Source organism: Bombina bombina, unplaced genomic scaffold, assembly GCF_027579735.1.
Source record: "Bombina bombina isolate aBomBom1 unplaced genomic scaffold, aBomBom1.pri scaffold_546, whole genome shotgun sequence".
Classification (NCBI taxonomy): domain Eukaryota; kingdom Metazoa; phylum Chordata; class Amphibia; order Anura; family Bombinatoridae; genus Bombina; species Bombina bombina.
Window position 1 is genome coordinate 110,359 of NW_026511389.1, and position 15,919 is coordinate 126,277.

A 15,919-nucleotide genomic window follows, 5' to 3' on the forward strand; every position below is an offset into this window, starting at 1 on the left:
CGTGATCAAAAAAAAAAAAAAACTGATACCTTGATGTGCAAAAAAGCTGAGTCGGCTTTGGCTATAATATTCACATTAACTGACTACATTCCTAACAAGTGTATATATGACATGTATATAAGAACGTGAATATAAGGACCACAATACGAATTAATATATAAAAAAATAATATAGGTGTGTATAAATCTGTGTCTTAGTGATAAATGATGCAATTTATTGCATCGTTGTATCTAAACCAAAGTTATGTGATAGATAGAGATCTACCAGAATTTTATGTGAACAGTATGATATAGTGAAATTGGAATACTAGGTGGGTATAGAGTATAATATAAAATGATAGTGAACATTCGTGAGTATGACAAAAATGAAAGAAAAATATTATTGGATATATAATCTAATATAAAATGATAGTGTAGGATTCATTCAAAATTATGAATAAGTGATGAATTTAAATATTTAAATTTACTGTGAAGATATATAATAATGAAATAAGTCCGATGTTGTGATATGGGTAAAAAAATAATATTGTATATATTGGGGATGTATTAAAAAGCAGCGGAATCTATTACTTCGTTAAGCCCCTCCGGATGTAAAGTTTTAAATTGATAAATCCAAAAGGTTTCCCTCTGGCGTAATTTAATCATTCTGTTTTGAGAATTTATAGCAGGAATCATTTCCAATGGGGTGATGTTCATGACGCACTTGTTTGTGCCATGTATGGAAGAATGGTGCCTAGAAGTACTATATTTATCAGATCCTTTCAGGATACATCTCAAATGTTCTGACCATCTTTGTCTAATTTTTCTACAGGTGCGACCTATATATTGTAGGCCACACAAGCACGTTATACAATATACTACAAAATTGGAATTGCATGTTATTCTTTGGGTAATTGCAAATGATTCTCCTGTGCTGTTAGATATAATATTTTTGCAACTATTCGTTATGTATTTGCACATGTTGCATCTATTTTTATTACATCTATAAGTTCCTATGTTTGGTGTTGTGGAGCTATGAATACTATTGTTCTGAGCTTTAAACTTACGTTTGCACATCACTACCTTACTAGGTGCCAGTTTTTCTTTAATAGTAGGGGCTCTTTTAAATGTGCATCTGGGTTTGTCTTGTAATATTATTTTGAAGATGGGGTCTCGTTTAAGTAATGGCCAATGTTTAAACAGAATCTTTTTAATCTCCTTGTAGTTGTTATTGTATCTAGTAATGAATGAAGATTCATAATGTGAATCTTCATTTCTAGGTTTTTCTAAACTTTTTGGTTTTAACAATTCTCCTCTATTTAGAGAGCGTGCTTTTTGAAAGCCTAATTCAATTAATTCTTCTGGATAGTGTTTCTCCTTGAATTTATTTTTAAGGAGTATGCTTTGTGTGTCATAAGTGTTAATGTCTGTACAGTTACGCCGGATCCTCCTAAACTGACTGTATGGAATATTTGTCTTCCAACTAGTGTGGTGGTTACTAAAGTAGTCCAAAAAATTATTGCTGTCTACCTGCTTGAAAAAGGTACATGACTGAATGTTATTGTCCTCTCCCCACATTAGGGTGACATCCAAAAAATCAATTTGATCTGTTTGGATGTTCCAAGTAAATTGGATTCCCATATTATTATCATTTAGATAATTCTGAAAGGAGGCAAGTGTGGAAGATGATCCCCTCCAAACAAACAATAGATCATCTATATAACGGCCATAGAAGACCAGATTTTGCTCCCATTCTGCATTATAGATGTATTTGGATTCAAAAGTACCCATAAATAAATTTGCAAAACTGGGAGCAAATCTGGTCCCCATGGCCGTTCCCTTGGTCTGAAGAAAAAAAACGTCTAGAAATTTAAAATAATTATGAGTTAATATGAAATGTATAAGTTTAAGCAAATAATTCTTTTGGATATCGGACATATATGGATCTTCACTAAGATAACTGTCTACAGAATCTAAGCCTATATCATGTTTGATATTAGAATACAGGGAACTAACATCACAAGATACCCAAATGAGATGTTTTTCTTTTTTGATTTCAGATAATTTTTGCAATAGATCGGTAGTGTCTTTTATATAAGATCTTAGTTGGATGACATATCTTTGGAGATAATAATCAATATATAATGAGAGGTTATCAGTAAGGCTATTCATACCCGCAATGATTGGTCGACCGGGAGGATTATGGATTTGTTTATGAATCTTTGGTAAGTGGTAGTAATATGGAATGTTAGGATTAATGGGTATGAGAAATTTTCTCTCTTTTTGTGTTAGAATGCCATGTTCATGGCCATAAGTAATTAATTTTTTAAGTTCTTTGGTATATGTATCTGTGGGATCTATTGAAAGTTGTTTATAATAGTCTTTGTCTAACAGAATCTTTCTAGCCTCACGTATATAATCTTCATAATTTTGTATTACTAGACCGCCGCCTTTATCAGCTTGGCGGATTATGATGGAATTATCATTTGAAAGATTGCGTAAAGCCCTTTGTTCATTGGGCCATATATTGTTATATCCTTTATTATTATAGGGGGGAAGCTTCCCAAAATCTTCTAATACCAAGTTTTGGAAAATATCTAAATATGCAAGATTCTCTCCATGGGGGTAAAAGGTAGAGGGGAGGGAAAGGTTAGTGTGAATCACTCCTTCGAACAGTTGTTCTGAGAGGTCTTCTGGATCTATATAAAGGACTTGCATGTTCCTTTCTGTTGTCATATTGTCTGTGAGGACTGGCATGCCTACAGTTTTTTGACTCTTAAGCTGTTTATTGGCAAAATAGCGCTGTAGAGCTAGTTTTCTGGTGTATTTGTTTAAGTCTACAAATAGTTCAAACATTTTATGAGAGTTTGAAGGGCAAAAACTGAGGCCTTTTCCTAGAATTCTAATTTCATCGTTCGATAATGGTCTATCTGATAAATTGAATATGCCATTACTTAGTTGTTGTAACTTCTTTTCCTTGGTGGCAACTCCCCTTCCCCTATGTCCCCGTTTGTGTGTGTTCTTTTGTTTCTTCCCGGTTGTTGGTAAGGGGTATTTTGGCCTTCTCGTCTCCAAAGGGGAGCTAGTGGTATGCGTTCTTCTAAAAAAGGAACCGAATTGTGTGGAATCGGTGAATCTTGGAAAGATGTAGTCTCTCTATTCTGATTAGATTGATCTATCTGGATACCGGAAGGTCCCGGTAACTCCTCTCTATTAGGTTTCTGGAAGTGTTGTGTGTTCTGATAATAATAATGTGAATTAGAAGAAAGTTTAGGAGTGTGTCTTTGTGATTGATCTTTATGATAAAATTGAGAGGTGTGCTGGTCTTTGTGATTAGTAGTTCCATGTGGCCTGTATTGATCTTGGGGGTGTGGTTGATGTCTATATTCTTGTTCAATCAAAGGGGAGAATCTATTTTGAATGGGAATAGGATTTCTTTCAAAATTTCTATTTCCTCCATATGTGTTAGCTGACTGGTGGGTAGAGTGAGATCTGTTGGCTCCATATGTGTTGGATGAAGAATGTGTATAGTGTGATCTATGGCTTGATTGTTGTGCTTGGTGTCTATTGGATTGATATGTGTACTGATTTTGATTTCTTTTGTTGTAAGTAACTTTAGTCCAAGTGGATTCTTTAGGCTCATTACTATCTGTTCTGTTGTATGTATAAACTGTGCCTTTGAGATAGTCGCTTTCATCTCTCTCCCTTTTCTTATTCTTTCTTAAGATGATTTCATCTTGGTAATCGTCTGTAGATTTAATGGTTCTCTCATTGAGAGATTGGTATTCTGAATGATCTTTGTATTGTTCTAGTAGCTTTTGTGTGTTTTCTATTTTTTCTGCTATGTCGTTAACTAATTTCTCCCTATGGCTGATTAAAATATCTATAAGGTTGAATGAACAGCTGTCTAAAGCTGCCAACCATTTGGCCAAAAGTGTTTCATCTTCCTTGAATGAACAATTTTTAAGGATTCTAAGCCCTCGTGGGATCTGTTTTTTGTCTCTATATTGTTTTAGTGAGTCAAGGTCCCACCAATGTCTGTGTTCTATTTTGAGATATTCTTCTAGTTGTGAAAAAAGTTGTTTAATAGAGAGTACTGCAGTGGGATCTGTACTAGAAGGATCAAAATTGGGCTGATGTACAGACCTCTTGTTAGCCCTTTCAGTGATGGACAACATGTTTCACTATATGACCACAAATTTGTGAAATATGCTGTATCTAATAAATTAGGTGATAACAATATCTAAAAAGGATTGTAATAGCGATAACTCAGATTGTGGTAACAATAATTGTGATAACAATAACTCACTTATCTAATTATACACATAAGAATCAATATGAACAATAGAAATTAATAAAAAACAAATAAAAAATGAAAAATAATGACAATTATAAAATACTAAAAATAATAAGCAGTATTAATCGAAAATAGGATAAAAAAATATTCAAACCCAAATCCAAATAATAAAGTCCAGATGGCTATGGTTCCAAAATAGACAAATCAGTCCTAGATATAACAAAACTTGTTGCTGGTCCTGCACCACTTGATTGGAGGCAGCTCCTTCCAGATAATGATTTCAAATGGAATGAATCACTGTAGTAAAACAGAAAGAAAAGAGAAGGGCGCCTCCTAGTGTAGCCAATTTTTATATGGGAGATAATGCAAAAGTAAGCATACTCACAATGTGGAAAGGCAAAGGTAATGCCTAGATGAGCAATCTGGGAACTTCACAGTGTCCCAGCTGACTGTGCACTATGCTTAGAGGGCTGCTCCTCCCAAATGCAGAAGGGATATCTGTATTCTGAAAATCAAGAGCAAAAAACAAGAGGGCGACCCCTAGTGCAGATCAATGATGAACCAGTGGTGAAAATCTGTTAGTACTGACGAATGGATACTCACAAGATGAATTGCACCCTGAAGTGCAAATATGGCATACTAGGAATATTATAGTGTCCTAGTGCACAAATCCAACCCAAAAGAGGCACTGTCGTGATGAAAAATGGACTTTAGGTATATGAGATGGACATCAGGATGGTGGAAAAGATAAAGAGAACTCCAGTATCGATAAAAAAATATTTAATAAAAAGATAAAAAATGTACATACACAGATCAACAATGATATCTGTTTGTAAAATTGCTACGCGTTTCTAAGCGTTAACCACGCTTTTTCCTCAGGCAAATGATACTGAATGTGCTGGAGTCTCTTACATATATACCCCTGTATAGGCTTAATGAAAACAGCTGTAGCTAATTTGAACAGGTGCTGCATAGATTAGTCTAACAGGTTGTTTAAAGCAAATAACAATGTTACAATCCAATGTGTATAGCCAAATATCTAATACAATAATGCTCAATAGTCCTTCTAAACATATATTAACTAAAATAAAAAACACATATAAATACCTCGAGCTTTAGGCTCTATAGATTATCTTAAATATTTAAAAGCCGTATTGGAAATAATCGTCATAGTATGTATACATGCAGGGTTTATTTCTGCCAATGCGCTATTTATATATCTATTTATCTTCCTTGGTGGTATTATTGGAGATGGCCCTAAAAATAGATAATAAACTGAGAAAATACGATCCTATATTTCTAAATATGAGAGGGTGTGTATCATTGTACAAATTATAATGTTATATGACTGGCCTGTCCGATTACTACGTCAGAACGGGGTGTGTTGCGCTAAGCTAATAGCCGTGTTGTATTCAAAATATCTCCATACTGTGTTGTGTTGCTTCACCTGATTGGGGCTAAGGTTGTATATCTAGTGACGTGAATGTGTGTACATATGCACCAATGTGAACAGAAACATTAACCTCTGTTGTTAGGTGTTTGCGATTGTGGGTGTGTATCTAATGACGTGGAGATGCATACAAGTACACCCCTGGATACAAAATCAGTTACCTCTGTTACTATGTAGAGATATAGCGTGTTTACCGTGATCAAAAAAAAAAAAAAACTGATACCTTGATGTGCAAAAAAGCTGAGTCGGCTTTGGCTATAATATTCACATTAACTGACTACATTCCTAACAAGTGTATATATGACATGTATATAAGAACGTGAATATAAGGACCACAATACGAATTAATATATAAAAAAATAATATAGGTGTGTATAAATCTGTGTCTTAGTGATAAATGATGCAATTTATTGCATCGTTGTATCTAAACCAAAGTTATGTGATAGATAGAGATCTACCAGAATTTTATGTGAACAGTATGATATAGTGAAATTGGAATACTAGGTGGGTATAGAGTATAATATAAAATGATAGTGAACATTCGTGAGTATGACAAAAATGAAAGAAAAATATTATTGGATATATAATCTAATATAAAATGATAGTGTAGGATTCATTCAAAATTATGAATAAGTGATGAATTTAAATATTTAAATTTACTGTGAAGATATATAATAATGAAATAAGTCCGATGTTGTGATATGGGTAAAAAAATAATATTGTATATATTGGGGATGTATTAAAAAGCAGCGGAATCTATTACTTCGTTAAGCCCCTCCGGATGTAAAGTTTTAAATTGATAAATCCAAAAGGTTTCCCTCTGGCGTAATTTAATCATTCTGTTTTGAGAATTTATAGCAGGAATCATTTCCAATGGGGTGATGTTCATGACGCACTTGTTTGTGCCATGTATGGAAGAATGGTGCCTAGAAGTACTATATTTATCAGATCCTTTCAGGATACATCTCAAATGTTCTGACCATCTTTGTCTAATTTTTCTACAGGTGCGACCTATATATTGTAGGCCACACAAGCACGTTATACAATATACTACAAAATTGGAATTGCATGTTATTCTTTGGGTAATTGCAAATGATTCTCCTGTGCTGTTAGATATAATATTTTTGCAACTATTCGTTATGTATTTGCACATGTTGCATCTATTTTTATTACATCTATAAGTTCCTATGTTTGGTGTTGTGGAGCTATGAATACTATTGTTCTGAGCTTTAAACTTACGTTTGCACATCACTACCTTACTAGGTGCCAGTTTTTCTTTAATAGTAGGGGCTCTTTTAAATGTGCATCTGGGTTTGTCTTGTAATATTATTTTGAAGATGGGGTCTCGTTTAAGTAATGGCCAATGTTTAAACAGAATCTTTTTAATCTCCTTGTAGTTGTTATTGTATCTAGTATGTATTAATATATGTTTAGAAGGACTATTAAGCATTATTGTATTAGATATTTGGCTATACACATTGGATTGTAACATTGTTATTTGCTTTAAACAACCTGTTAGACTAATCTATGCAGCACCTGTTCAAATTAGCTACAGCTGTTTTCATTAAGCCTATACAGGGGTATATATGTAAGAGACTCCAGCACATTCAGTATCATTTGCCTGAGGAAAAAGCGTGGTTAACGCTTAGAAACGCGTAGCAATTTTACAAACAGATATCATTGTTGATCTGTGTATGTACATTTTTTATCTTTTTATTAAATATTTTTTTATCGATACTGGAGTTCTCTTTATCTTTTCCACCATCCTGATGTCCATCTCATATACCTAAAGTCCATTTTTCATCACGACAGTGCCTCTTTTGGGTTGGATTTGTGCACTAGGACACTATAATATTCCTAGTATGCCATATTTGCACTTCAGGGTGCAATTCATCTTGTGAGTATCCATTCGTCAGTACTAACAGATTTTCACCACTGGTTCATCATTGATCTGCACTAGGGGTCGCCCTCTTGTTTTTTGCTCTTGATTTTCAGAATACAGATATCCCTTCTGCATTTGGGAGGAGCAGCCCTCTAAGCATAGTGCACAGTCAGCTGGGACACTGTGAAGTTCCCAGATTGCTCATCTAGGCATTACCTTTGCCTTTCCACATTGTGAGTATGCTTACTTTTGCATTATCTCCCATATAAAAATTGGCTACACTAGGAGGCGCCCTTCTCTTTTCTTTCTGAAGCTCTTCATGTGTTACAGCAACATTTTCAACTTCAAACTCTTCATCAGTTTGTACTTCAGTGTCTCCTTCTATACTGTCATCATGGCCTTTATCAATTTAAGCTACATCTGTGTCAGCTATTTCAGAACTTTGTACAGTAGCTTCTGTTACAGTGCTGCAGCTAGCACTGCTGCCTTCATGTGATGATATTGGTAACACATGTTTGGTTACCATAGCTTTAAACATGCTACTGACTTTTTGGCATTGGCTTGCATCTTTTCCTAACATTTTTTTTTTTCACGCTCTTTCTCAGCCCCTCCTTTTGTCAGTTTTCTTTTACTTTCACTTTTCTTATCCATGATAAATACTAGAAGAAAAGATTATTTTTCTGTTACCTATAATTGTAAAGGGACAGGAAACCCCAATTTTTTCTTTCATTATTCAGATAGAACAAACCGTTTTAAACTACTTTCCAATTTAATTATATTATCAAATTTGCTTAAAGGGATACTAACCCCTCATTTTTTCTTTCATGATTCAGATAGAGCATACAATTTTAAGCAACTTTCTAATTTACTCCTATTATCAATTTTTCTTTGTCCTCATGTTATCTTGATTTGAGAAAGCAGTAATAAAAGGTTAGGAGCCGTCCCATTTTTTAGTTCAGCACCTTGGTAGAGCTGCTGATTGGTTTGCTACATTTAGCCACAAATCAGCAAGTGCTACCCAGGTACTGAACAAAATATGGTCTGGCTCTAAAGCTTACAGTACTGCTTTTTCAAATCAAGATAGCATGAGAACAAAGAAAAATTGATAATAGCAGGCCCATTTATCAAGCTCCGTACGGCGCTTGAAGGGCCGTGTTTCTGGCGAGTCTTCAGACTCGCCAGAAACACAACTTATGAAGCAGCGGTCTAAAGACCGCTGCTCCATAACCCTGTCCGCCTGCTCTGAGCAGGCGGACAGGAATCGCCGGAAATCAACCCGATCGAATACGATCAGGTTGATTGACAGCTCCCTGCTGGCGGCCAATTTGCACTACTGACAGCTATCTAAACATATGTAGTTAGCCAATTAAAAAAAAAAGGTGTGCAGGCACCAATCGGCAGCTAGCTGCCACTATTGTAGGATATGTGCTTATTCGTTTTCAGCAAGGGATACCATAGTGAACTAAGCATATTTAATAATAATAGAAGTAAATTTGTGTCTTAAATTACATGCTCTATTTGATTCATGCAAGTATAATTTTGACTTTCCTATCCCTTATATCAAATTTCAATACAAATAAAATAAACTGAGCCCAATATCCGTCATACACAACAATCCAAACCCCAATTTAGCACATATTATCCTTAAAGGGACAGTACACTGTAAAATTGTTTTAATATGAATGTATTTTCAATGACAGAGTATAAAATGTATGATAAATTGCACTTTTCAGTTTATTTCTGTATATGAAGTAGCTGGTTTTGTGCTTTTAAACCACAGCCTATTAGAGTGGGTTGAGCTTCAGGTAATATCCAATCTCATTATGTTATCACTTTTATTTACACACACTTGCTCCCTTATCTTATATTTGTCTAGAAAACCAAAGCTCAATACTTAGAGAGAACGATGGGAAATTATCCATTTATTATTACTTAACTATCATGCCCCCCACTGAGAGTGTAATCTCTTCTACTGGCTGTGTTTACTTAGGCTTACTATTCAATAGAATATACTCCAATAAAGAAACTTTCAGTATAGGTTGGGATACCACAAGCTAAATCTGCTATTTCAAATGCCGAATTTGGGGTAAATTACATTACACAGCTTCTTAAAGGGACCATATCCTATAAAATTGTTTTTCCCTTAATGTTTTGGCAATTACTTTTTTTAACTGCTGCAGACTATAAAATGTATGATATTTGCTTTGTAATGTTTCTTTGTGTATATGAATTAGCTGCCTTTGTGTTTTGAAGACACAAAGTAATAAAATGGGTTGAGCTTGTAGTTATAATCAGATATCATTACTTTATCACATTGTGAAATATGCTTCTTTATCTTATCTTTATCTCTCCGTAAAGCAATCACCAATACTTGTAGAGAACAATGGATAAAAATTAACATTTAATTTCCTTATGTCTTCTATACTTTACTGGGAGTCAGTGCAATTTCTTCTGCTGGCTGTGTTTACACAGCTTGGCCTTAAAGGGACAGTTTACTCAAAAATTTTCTCCCCTTTAATTTGTTTCCAATGATCCACTTTACCTGCTGGAGTGTAGTAAATTGTTTACAAGTAGCTCCTTTACCCTTATATTGGCATTTGAAATTGTTGATTTAGCATGTGGTATCCCCACCTATTCTGAAAGTTTGTGGCCGCGCGTACCAGCTATAGATAAGCTTTGTAAACACAGCCAGCAGAAGAAATTACACTCCCAGTGCGATATTGCAGAGATAAGGTAATAAAATGTTGATTTTCCATTGTTCTCTCAAAGTACTGGTGATTGTTTCAAGGACAGATATAAGATAAAGAAGCAGGTATATTTGCACAATGTGATACAGTAATGAGATCGGATTATACATACAAGCTCAACCCATTTTATTAGGTTGTGGCTTCAAAACACAAAATCAGAGCTTTAATATACACAAATAAGCCTTAAAAAGCTAATTTTCATACATTTTTTACTCTGCAGTTGGTATAAAAAAACAACTGTAAACACATTAAGGGAAAAACTATTTTACAGTATACTGTCCCTTTAAGGTCAGGCCACTTAGGCCAACAACTTTCAGAATAGGTGGAGATACCATACCACAGGCTAAATCAACTATTTAAAATGCCAATATAAGGGTAATGGAAATAATTATAAACAATTAAAGCAAGTTAAAGGAGAGAGAAATTTTGAGTAAACTGTCCCTTTAAAGCCAAGCTGTGTAAAGTTGTCTGGGGGGTTATGTGTGTGTGTGTGTTTGTGTATGTGTGTGTGTGTGTATGTGTGTGTATGTTTGTGCCTGTATGTGTGTGTCTGTATGTGTGTGTATGTGTGTGTCTGTATGTGTGTGTATGTTTGTGTATGTGTCTGTCTGTATGTGTGTGTATGTTTGTGTGTGTGTGTGTCTGTATGTATGTGTGTGTATGTTTGTGTCTGTGTGTGTCTGTATGTGTGTGTATGTTTGTGTATGTGTGTGTCTGTATGTGTGTGTATGTTTGCGTATGTGTGTGTCTGTATGTGTGTGTATGTTTGTGTATGTGTGTGCGTATATGTGTAAATGATTTTCATGACAACTTATTAATAAAGCAATACCAAAATGGTGTATCACCCTGCTACAACATAAATGTGAAAGTGAGACATACATCCACCACATACTAACATGTTTGTACCATAAGCACTGACACATTTCAACCTATGTAATAAGCAATTCTCACATTGTCTGCCTACAATATCTCAACACTGTACAGCATATATGTGAAACATAAAGAACCTCATACAATGACAAAGAAACTAAAATACATTGCAATTGAAAACACTATTAATCAAATTCAAATTCCCACTTTAGTTTTATAAAAATTGTTGGGAAAATTACTCCTGCTGAGTCCATTGCCGCCTTGTTTACCCCCGCCACTGCGCCCGATCCACTACAACACACTGTACGGGTTCCACACTTAGTTGCAGGGGTTGGCGTCTATCCCCCTGACTATGGAAAGCAGCTTGGCGGCTGTTGTCCCCCACAGGCAGGCCGTGCTTCACTGGACTGTGATTACTTGACTCTAACTCAGGCAGGAATCGGGTAATCGACCTACCTTGTACTGCATGTTTGCTGCGGAGCCACAGTCTCTCTGTACGTGTTGCCGACTTTGGAATGCGCAACACACATCTTAAGGTGTTTACTTATGGAAAAACAGCACAAGACTAAGGCATCCCGTCTGCTGTACTGTAGAAACTGCCTCTAATTACTGTGTAAATAATTTTAATGTTGTGAACGTTGATATGTTCTGTGGGCATTCTCCCTTCTGTTTCATACTATATGTTTGAGCACTACCCCGGGTACACTGGGCTGCTGGAGTTTGCCGGGTCTAATTCAAATATCTAGAAATTAAGACTTTTGTATATCCTACATACTACTCCTCCAATAATCCCTGTTTCAGTTATTTTGACTGGCCACAGATGGCTTTTTCTTTCTTTTTCGATTTCATTTTATTGTATTTTACTTTCACAGAATTGAGGTTACTGCACCTGTCAGAACGTATAATTTTTCACCATAAGTTATAAGGGCTACAATTACCTTGATTAATCAAATAGTTCTGCAACCTGAGGCCCCGGCATACATAGAAATTTCTTAATAAATGTAGCATAGGACAATATGCGTACAGATGATTAGTCAGGTTAAGTATGACTTCTGGTAGATTTGACTACCCCCTGTTTGTTTATTTGATTATTTGTGTTTTATGTTCTGTGTAATATAGTTAGGGATGTTGATATAGTTAGTAAGTACTTTAAGAAGGAGTAACCAAACCATATCTATACTGAAGATCTAATATCACACGATTTTATCATACACACTACATCCTTTAATTGGGTTACCGCTCTGATTGGTCAGGAACAGAAGCTACAAATTTTTATTTAGGTTAGGTTTAGACTGATTGTGTTTGATTAAAAATAAAACCCCAACAATATGGTAATAGCGAATATATAAACTAGAACATGTTCTACCTATATAAGTCTGATGTTGTTCTCAATACAAGTGTAAACATTGCATACTACCATATCTGTCAGACCTAAGTTGTCATATACTATTGTATCACACTGTCTTCTCAGATTTGAATTGTTCCACTGCACCCTGCGCGGTGTGTTTTTGATCTGTTGCATACCGCTGTACCATTTGCTGGTTATAAATAAAAATTAAAAAAAAAAAAAAATTGTTGGGAAATTACTGTTAAAACTTACATGGCACACCTTAACCAAGTATTTACTATAATGGATAATGTATAGTTAAAACCAAGGAGCTGGTTTCTTTGTATGCATTATTTATACAGACAGATCATACCGGACAGGCGGACACTAATAATCCTGAAAGGGATTTAAGATTTTTCTTTTTTACTGCCTGCTCTAATTTAAAAGCATAGCATTATTGCATCATAAAGAACATTCCAGGGAATATGAAGTATATATATATATATATATATATATATATATATATATATATATATATATATATATATATATATATATATATATATATATATATATATTTATACTTCATATTCTGTGAAATAATGTTTTTTATATGCCAGAATGCTTCTAACTTAGAGAGGGCAGTAAAAAAAAATATCTTCAATCAAACTCACTTTCAGGATTATTAGTGTCCAGTACTGTCCGGTGATCTCATCTGATTTGTCTGTATTGCATAGTTACAATTTACAAACACAAACCTCCTTACTTTATCAACTGCTTTTTTTGTTTTTCAGTAGAAAAAGAAACACTTCATGATCATGCAGATATATTTATTATAGTGGAGATATATTTATTCATAGTGTTTTTACTTGGAACATTTTTGCAAAAGCAGGTGTTGGGCTAAATTCTCTAGAAAATATAGAGAATTTAGCCCAACACCTGCTTTTGCAAAAAGGCTCCAAATAAAAACACTATGAATAAATATATCTCCAACATAATGAATATATGCATGAAGTATAGATCCCATGCTATATAAAACGTCTGCCATATTTTATTTTATTTTTCATAGCAGCTTCTCAAGAATTTACTCCTCAGGCCTGCATGCTATCATGAAACTGAAGGTTCCAACTTCCTCAGCATAGATTGCTTAGAGAAGTCATACTTGAGTGAATGGATGGCTGACTGTATAAATCTAGATAGCAATTCCACCTAGTACCTCCACAGGAGGCCTCAGTGGCCTGTCCTGGCCTGCTGCTGCACACTGCCTGCTGCCCCCCCAAAAAATTAGTAGTACCTTATTGCCTGCCTCAGACATTCAGACAGACAGACAGTGCAGTCAGTGAAGACATTATAGATGGGAAATACTGTAGATCTGCGCTATGGATTGATTTCAGTGTAGTTCATTAAAAGTAAGAAGCAGTTTAAATGTACATTAAATTCTATAGCACAATTCAACAGATTTATTTTTTGTTAACAAATATAGTAGTCATACATGCATCATTATAAACTTCTTCAATTCTTTGTAAGAAGGCAGAAAATGCACTATTGCCTCAACTCTTCCCACTGCTTTCTAAATATTCCCTCTCATGATTATGATTCTGGCTCTGGATTTGCTGTGGTTTACTGTCAGGATAAGGTTAATAACTGTTTACTATGTGTTAATGGCAGTAAAAGAGTTAATGACTATAGTTTAGTGAGAAATATACATCATAAGCCAAGGGAAGGTGTATCACGGGATTTTAGGGGGGCACTATTAAAATCTACCAATGATCGCAATTTCATGCTCCAATATCAAAAAATCAAGGGAGATATACTCTTAAAAAAAAAAAAATAGAATATCAGGCAGTAATGTAGTTTGTTTTTGTGCTGTCCTAAGTACTGGGAAATATGTCCCCCTTTAACCCCCAACCCCAAATATTTTAGTTCACATTTGACTATATTTCTCAGAACCGGAGAATGCATGGAATAGCCGTTCACCAATCACCTCCACTAAACAATGAAGGATCATTTAATGCCATTGATTTATTTTGTAAAATATTTGAAGAGCATAAGGATGGGAAGGCATCGTGCCCTAGAACTATCCCTCAAAATCTGCTGCCCTAGGCCCAGGCATAGTAAGTCTAACTAAAACTGCATTCCTATTTATAGGTACTGAGTACAAATAAAGCTGATACAGCTCTGAGCCAAATGCAGACTGCAGTGGTCCTGAAAATAAACTTACAGGTCTTCACAAAATTTAAATGACAGTGAGTGCTGGCTCCTGGCTGTTCTGCTTTTTTGCTGATGGCCGCCTCAGTACCACGTGGCCTGGCCTGCTGCTGCACACTGCCTGCTGCCCCAAATAAATTACTAGTATAGAGTGAGTAATAGTGTACCTTATTCTCTTTCTTCACCTTCCTTCGGCTGCCGCTTCAGACTCTGCTCTCACTCTCTCTGTCCAGTCAGTGTCACTGTGTCCACCCACCACCGTCCGCACCACACGCACGTGATCCCACGACGGCTCAGTGACAGACAGTCCTGATCTTGTCGCGAAGGCAGCACGCAGTCGCAGATGCAGCGCTCCCAGCCAGGCTGAGGCTCCCGCTCCCTCCACTATGTCACGTGGTGGCGCCGGCGCGTGGTGAGAGTCGACTCGTTGTGACATCATCACACAGACAGCAGTGACAGCCGCGGCCGCCTGCCGCCCCTCAGCCTTGGCTCACTCACCCACCTGCTGACCCGGCCGCCAGCCCATAGGAACTGAGTCTGACAGTCTGTCACAGTGTGATAGTAACTCTATACACTGCTGCCTGTAGACTGCAACTCAGTAGGTGGTACTGGTACTTGTGGAGTCAGAGTGAGGCACAGCACGGCAGCCGCAATCGGAGAGGGGGACGGTTAGGTTTCGTAATGTGACAACAACACATATACCAATATACCATATTAAGTTTAATAAATAAAACAATTAATTTACTAATAACACGGATGCTGCTGTAGCAGTGGGGAGGGGAGGTAGGGACTGGTGGATACCTTACCGGCCGGCGCGGCCGCAATAGCAATAAATATAAAGCAAGCTGCAATAAATTTAGACACAGCAGCCAGGCCAGCTCAGCTGAGCTGCCGGCCGGCGGCCCACCGGGATTTTTCCCGGTATCCCGGCTGCCCAATCCGGCTCTGTACAGGAGATGAGGAGGGTCGAATAAATCCTCTAGCCAAATTATCTTGAATATATTCCTCCATGGCTACATTCTCAGGTCTAGAAAGTGGGTAAGTCTTGCCATGAGGTAAGGGAGCCCCAGGAAGAAGATCAATGGGGCAATCAAAAAGTCGGTGAGGCGTGGGTAATGACCCAGAGATGTCTGTAGTTAGAGCAATTGTAAGTGGTACTT